The sequence below is a fragment of the Cucurbita pepo genome, chromosome 3, assembly GCF_057944985.1.
Source record: "Cucurbita pepo subsp. pepo isolate OVF chromosome 3, ASM5794498v1, whole genome shotgun sequence".
Taxonomy (NCBI): Eukaryota; Viridiplantae; Streptophyta; class Magnoliopsida; order Cucurbitales; family Cucurbitaceae; genus Cucurbita; species Cucurbita pepo.
The window spans coordinates 11,841,737-11,848,974 of NC_141800.1; the positions used below are offsets into that span (position 1 = coordinate 11,841,737).

At 38.7% G+C, this 7,238-nt stretch overlaps 2 non-coding genes across 2 annotated transcripts; one reads left to right on the forward strand and one right to left on the reverse strand.

The window, feature by feature from the left end:
* Window positions 1-1,284: 1,284 nt before the first annotated feature.
* TRNAR-ACG (transfer RNA arginine (anticodon ACG)) lies at window positions 1,285-1,357 on the reverse strand. Its single transcript has one exon. It is a non-coding gene; the product is annotated as a tRNA-Arg (tRNA).
* A 3,593-nt stretch (window positions 1,358-4,950) lies between these two features.
* LOC147793244 (small nucleolar RNA Z247) lies at window positions 4,951-5,091 on the forward strand. Its single transcript, XR_015420520.1, has one exon. It is a non-coding gene; the product is annotated as a small nucleolar RNA Z247 (small nucleolar RNA).
* Window positions 5,092-7,238: the final 2,147 nt, after the last annotated feature.

The following is a 7,238-nucleotide window of genomic DNA, read 5'->3' on the forward strand; positions in this document are numbered from 1 at the left end:
CAAAAACAGAGGATTTCTTAATGGGTAGCCGATTCTAGGGGTTTTCAAGGCTCGATTTCTTCATGTAACTTCTTCCTTATTCTTCCCTCAAGGTTAAGGAATTGATTTGGAGGAATGAATTGGAGTGTGGGACCTTAATTTTGAGAAACCACTCTCGGTCTACAAGTTACCCAACATCTCCGATTTTCGATCTCTTGGGTATCTTGTTCTACGACGTTTCAGCTCTCGATTCCTTCATCAAAGTTACTCAACTTGATCCTCTAAAGCTAAAAGAATCCTAAATTTGAAGGAAAAGAGGTCGTAGATAGGAATTCGACACTTAGCTCCAATTTGAACCCGAAACGGATTTTCTTCAATTGGAAACGTTCCTGAGGTTATTTCTTTTCTGGTCTTCTATGGAAATATTCCTTGAAGATGCAGAAACTTATTGGGATTTCTTTGCTCGACGAATTCTTGTGTCTCCTTGGGTTGGAATTTTGAGTTTTCCTTGAAGCTCTTTAATGACCGATTGGATTGGGGGAATGGTTTTTAGGCACTTTAAGCAATCGATTTCTTAATAGAACTTGTGGTTAATCTTGTTTAGAAATTGTAGGAACAAATTTGAATAGAAATGGTGGAGAATTGCTCTCGAATTTGGAAAAAAATCCGAGAGTAGGAGACCCAAAATCAAAACGCTTATTGCCTACGATTGTGAGCTCGACCTTGCTCGATTCTTGTTCCTATTGCCCTAACTTCAGACTTTATAGGGGAAGCTTAAAGCGACATTGAGAGCTCCAGAATCGTTGTGAATTGGTGTTAGAATTTTCTGGAATATCCTCTCTAATCAGCGAGCTACCAGCTTCCTATTTGAATACTGGTCGTTGGGTTTGATGATTTGTGAATGTTCTAGAATATTGATAACTCTCTAAAAGTAGAGTAAGTCTTTTTTGTAGTTAATATTGCACTCTTATTTACCATTTTAAAATTTATTACCCCACTTATTTTATTTAGGGAGCATGAAATCTTTTATTGCCGTCCAACATGAAAAAAAAAAAATGATTTCAGACATTTATTTATTCTATTTAGAGAGCATGAAATCGTTTCCTTATCCATTGGGCTACAAAGTAATCAATACATATATTATTTTTACTTATTCTCGTGTAAGTTTTGACTATTTGAAGATAATTTTCAAATCTTTCAAAAAAAAAAAATTGATTTGTAAGTCTTAATTAAATGTTTGAATATAAATAGATAGGCACGTTTTCGTATATGCTATGCTCTAAAAATGCTTTATGAGTCTTGTGTCGACTCTGCTGGGGATCGAACCCAGAATCTCTGGTTTCGTAGACCAGCACCTTATCCATTGGGCCACAGAGTCATCAATACATACAATATTTTTACTTACTCTCGAGTAATTTTTAACTATTTGGAAGATAATTTTCAAATCTTTCCAAAAAAAAATCTTAATTAAATGTTTGAATATAAATAGATAGTCCACCAGTTTTATGGGTCATGTACCAACTCTGCTAGGGATCAAACCTAAAATCTATGGTTTTGTAGACCGGCGCCTTATCCATTGGGCCACAGAATCATCCATACATATATTATTTTTATTTAATTACATTTTTTATTCTATAATAATTTTTAACTATTTGGAAGATAATTTTTCAAATTGTATATTCAAATTGAGTTGTAAATCTTAATTAAATGTTTGAAAATAAATAGATATATGTTTTAAAACCCAACCCTAACCATTTTTTGTCTTGTACGCTATTTGATATCTCTTACGAATGAAAGAAGAGTGTTGATGCATATTTTGTTCGAACACTCACTATTGCAAAAAAGATGAAAATTCATGTTAAAAACATAAACAAGTGGTGATCATTTAAAAAATCTTGAGATCAATGACCTTAAGGTTTGACTACGTTCTATGTTCGATTGAACAGTTTAATAACTTAGACATCTTAACTATCGATGAATTACAAACCAGTTTGCTGGTACAAGAGCAAAGATTGAATGATTGTGGAGGTGATGAACAAGCACTAGAATCGGTGAAATAGAAGGCGATCGAGCTTGTGAATTTTTTCGAGGAAGAGGTAGACATTCATTCAACAAAATTATAGTTGAGTATTATAAGTGTCATCGGTTAGGATATCTTAGATATGAGTGTCCTCAATGGGAGAAGGAATCGAATTGACAAGTTTATGCCTAGTACAATAAATCCTAACGGGAGTGTCTTGGAGAACCAATTAAGAAAGATAACAAGAACTTAGAACAAGAACACGAACAAGAAAAGAAAAAGTGTGGTACCCTAGCATATCAAGGACACGATTAAGAGCCTACAAGTAGGCTACTGAATCTTGTACTCATTCCTTATTCTCCATTTTTTTCAGGTAATAAGGAGCTGGTCGAGGTCGGGAGCGGACTCTGGAGCAGGTGCCATAGACAAACCTCACCCGTCGTCCTTCAACCTTTTTGTGTCGTCCCTTAATTTGTGTTTTAACTGTCGTATTGTGTTTCAAAATACTTTGTATAAATTTTATCTTAATATAAGGTATGTTATGATTTAAATTTGGTTTGTTTCATTTTGTGAAAAATTTACCTGTTTTCTTAGAGTCATCGAGTCAGGTCGGTCCTTGCAGAGTCCTTCACAAGATTTGTAGAGTTTATATCCATCTACAAGTAAGCAATTTTCTTGTAATTTATTTCTAAGTATAGACATGTATAACGGAGTCCAAAGTTAGCTAAAAGTGTAAACTCATAGATCGTGACGAACGTCGGGACTCCTATCTCTTGTCCGAATGGACTACAACTTCCTTCATGGATTATGAACGTAATCATCTGTAGATTAACATTCTCAAATTTCATAACCTAACTCTTAATATTTTTCACAGATGTAAAGGAAATACGAGAATCTAGATTCATGAACTTTACCTTTAGATTTTTCTCATTTTTGACGGTTTTGGACGATTCAAGAGTCAAGAATGCTTCTCTATATATAGATATATATGTTTGTAACTATATATATATATATATATATATATATATATATATATCACTATCTGCTGCTAACCTTAAATTGAGGTGCCTAATGAGAGAGGAGGCAGATGGACCAAATTACCCGTCCAAATTGACTTGGACCATATTTCTAATTTTCTATGACTTTCGTCTATATTTTTATAAGTTATTTTATTTGTAAGCATTTTTCTGAGCATCAATAAAATCTCAAAATTGGGCTCCATCAAATAATTTATCAAACGATGCGTCTCTAAATATAAATCTAATAACATTGTCAACTAAGTTTTGACTCTTAAATTGGGCTCCATCAAATGGTTTATCAATGTAATGTTTAAATCAAAGGAAGTTGAAAATAGGGCTTTGATTAGTAAATTAGATTCAAACAATGAATTATTCAAATACAATGAGTTTGAAAATAGGGTTTTGACTCTTAAATTGGTTAAACTAAAGGATTTGACATTTGTTGCTCTATGATGCAGTCAAATCTTACGCAAAAGAAGTGAATATTTTCAATAGTTTGTGATTTTTATGAACTTACATATACATGAACAAAACACTAGTTTACAGCCGTTAGAACTAGTAACCGTCACGACAGCGTTATGTAAAACATAACGATCGTTCTCCTACACTTGGGTGTACGCGTCCATACCCTCGTGATGGATAGGGGTATCCCTCCAATGCATGAGCACACATAATGCATGAGGTCCCCAATACTACTACCTTTATCGTTAGTAAATATAACCCCGCTATCAGCTTCATTCATATCATAATATCTTTCATTTTTTAGTTTTTCTATCATGCATAATTCTAACGGGGTTATATTTCATGCTATAGTTCGTAATTTCATGTCACACATAGCATGTTGTTTTACATACAATTTAGGAGCCATAATATCACATCATACTAAGTCGCACGTCAAATCCACACTAAAACAACATACATTCACATTTCACAAGCTTACGTATTAAAGCATATCAGTCTACCATACAATTTAATGATACGTGCGAATCCACGGCACGTGGCAACATACAGTATATAAATGCGTAACCTACGACAGGAGAGCCACTTACTTGGTAGGCCTTAGTCGACGTACTCCCTAAATATATATAAAATCCTAGCTCCTCGTATACGTCATACGCTTTTGTTCGGTTTGTGACTAATGGGCTAGGCCTGAGGCGTAGTTTGGGTTGGCCTGAGGCATGATTTGAGTTTTGACTGGGTTGGATTTCCGTTCAGGTGGCAGGTCCGGCGCTCGGGTCGGGTTCGTCTTCTTTGCCCATTTAATAGAGGAACTCCAGCGATCTCTCTCTCTTCTTGGAAACGTTGCTTTGACGTTCATTTTTTTCATGGTTTTCTTTTAGTTTCGCGTCTTCTCTCCTCCCTCTTCCCGTTTCTCGTGTTTGTTTGGCTCGTAAAGGTCTAAACCTCCTAGATATGAAAAGATCCAAAAAAATAATGTTCTGTCTTCCTTTCCCAACGGTGTAGAACGTGTAACCAATGCCAAAATCTATCCCTGGTGTGTGTAAAGGTCTTTGGGGTTTTTTCATGGTGTAAATCAGAAGTTTCGACATCGATTTTGTATGGTTTGGTTTCGTTGGAGCTTCGTCGATTTTCTCTCTGTCTTTCTCGTTTTCTCACTATCTTCCTTTCGTCGTCCGAACATGGTTGAAGGTCGGGGTCATGTGGTTGGTGATCCAAGGGTTAGGCGCGGTGATCATGGTCCTTAGCAGCCTTCTCTCCTCCATGTCTGAGGAAATTCTTCGCGATGTTGTTGCCGTTACTACGTCCAAGGAGGCGTGGAATACCCTTCAGCGGATGTTTTCATCGTCAACTTGTGCTCGCACTGTTCAGATTCGTGTTGAGCTCGCCACGTCCAAGAAATGTGATTTGTCTGCTGCAGATTATTTTTGCAAGATCAAAGGGATGGCCACCGAGTTGGCCGTCGCCGACTCTACCTTGCGGGATGATGACGTGATCGCATATCTCGTCGCTGGTCTTGGCCCTGACTATAATCCCTTCGTCACCTCGATGAATACCAAGAGTGAAAGCTCTCATACTTGATTATGTGTTTGCACATCTAATGGCGTTTGAAGCTCGGCAACTACAACATCAGGCTGAACTGTAGTTGAATCTTGGATCTTCGGTCAACTATGCCGATCGTGGTGGTTAGAAGATGAATCGTGGGCGTAGGGATCGTGGTCGTGGCCATTCTCGAGGTGGCATACCCTCTCATCCCACAAATGATCGCCGTGACCCTTCTGTTCGTCCTTCCTGCCAGATCTGCGGCAAAGTGGGGCATACTGTCGTTCGCTACTGGTATAAATGGATGAGTCCTATCTAGATGAACCTCCTTCTGCGGCACTGACGGCTACTTTCTCTTACAAGATTGATCCAAGTTGGTACAACGACACAAGCACTACTGATCATATCACCAGTGACCTGGATCATCTCGCTGTGCGTGAACTCTATCATGGAGGTGAACAAGTTGAAGTCGACAATGGAGCATGTTTGCGTATTTTGCATACTGGTCATTCTTCAATTAATACTGCTGCTCGTCCTTTTGTATTGCGTAATATTTTGCATGTGCCTGAAATTTCCAAAGATCTTCTTTCCGTTGATAATATTTCGTGTGGTAGTGAGTCACCTTTGCCAGTTTGTAATGCGTGTCAGTTAGCAAAAAGTCATCAGTTATCATAAACTAGTTCTTTTCATAGGTCTTCGTCAACTTTAGAACTGATTATTTCAGATGTTTGGGGTCCTGCACCTCCATCTGTTGTGGGACTTTAAATATTATATCAGTTTCATTGATGATTTCAGTAAATTTTTGTGGATCTATTTGATGCATGATCGTACAAAAGCTCCTCGTATACTTCTGCAATTCCAAGCTCATGTTGAGCACTTCCAGTATATTAAAATCAAGTGTGTCTAGTCTAATTGGGGTAGGGAATATCAGAAAATTCACAACACATTCTTTTGTTCCCTTGGAATTGCTCATCGTGTTTCGTGCCCTCACACGCATCAATAAAATGGTTCTGCTGAACGCAAGCACCGTCATATTGTTGAAACTTGCCTAGCCCTTCTACCTCATGTTGATGGACCTATTAAATTTTGGGATGACGCATTTCTTACAACCACATATCTCATCAATCGTCTTCCTACTCGTTTCATTGATAACAAATGCCCCTTAGAGCGTCTTTTTCATACCTCACCAAATTACTCCTTATTAAAAGTTTTTGGGTGTGCTTGTTGGTCTCATCTTCACCCTCAAAACAAACAAAAGCTCTCTTATCGATCCAAGGAATGTGTCTTTTTAGGCTACAGTTCTTTACATAAAGGGTATAAGTGTCTTGACATCAATTCTGGTCGTGTCTATATTTCTAGAGACGTCATATTTGATGAGAATATTTTTTTGTTCAAGAAAGCCACACCCAGTTCTTCCCCAACCTTGCAGCCGACGCACAATGCCCCTGATTTGTGCACCTTTCATTTGGGTAACAGCAGTACAAATTTGGAGAATGATCATATGCATTTATGTGTGCTTATTAACTCTTTGGATGTAGAAAATCTGGTGCTTACATCAGCTTCGGGATTGCCGCCGCAATCTTCCACGTCGCTGCTTTGTGAATCAACATCGGTTGTTCTTCCAATGATATTGGCCTCGGATCCTCCGCCAGCAAATGGTATTGCGCAATGCCCAATCAGATCCTCGGTTGCTGGTAGACCGACTGCTGTAGCACCGGTTGCTCCCCTCGCAACGGCTGGTACACCATGGTGTGGGGCTCAAAGAATATGACGAGGGTGGCGAGAGTGGCCAAAGTTTGGGGCATGCTCCCCCTAGCCTAGGCGACGATATGCAGAAGCTAGTTAGTCTGTCTGGTGAGTCCCGGTTCAAGTCCACGGAAGGGCAAGGGAGGGCCAAAAGGGTAGCCCACAACCATAGTGTAGTTGTTTTGCCATGCTTATGTTGCTAGTCTCAGAGACCGAGGGAAGGACCTCTAGTGGGAGAGCTCTTAAGTAGTGGGTAGTTTCCATATTTTGTTTGAAGCACGTATTTCCAGTGGGTCCGTTAACAGCCAGTCCAAAGTTGGATCGTCATCGAGGACGATGTCGAAATTAAGTGGGGGAGAGTGTCACAATCCATGGAGTGGTTGTGCCCCCAAGTAAATCATCGAGGACGTTCACTAATTTAAATGGGGGAGAATGTCACAACCCAACTATAAAAAGACTAAGTTGTGACCCCC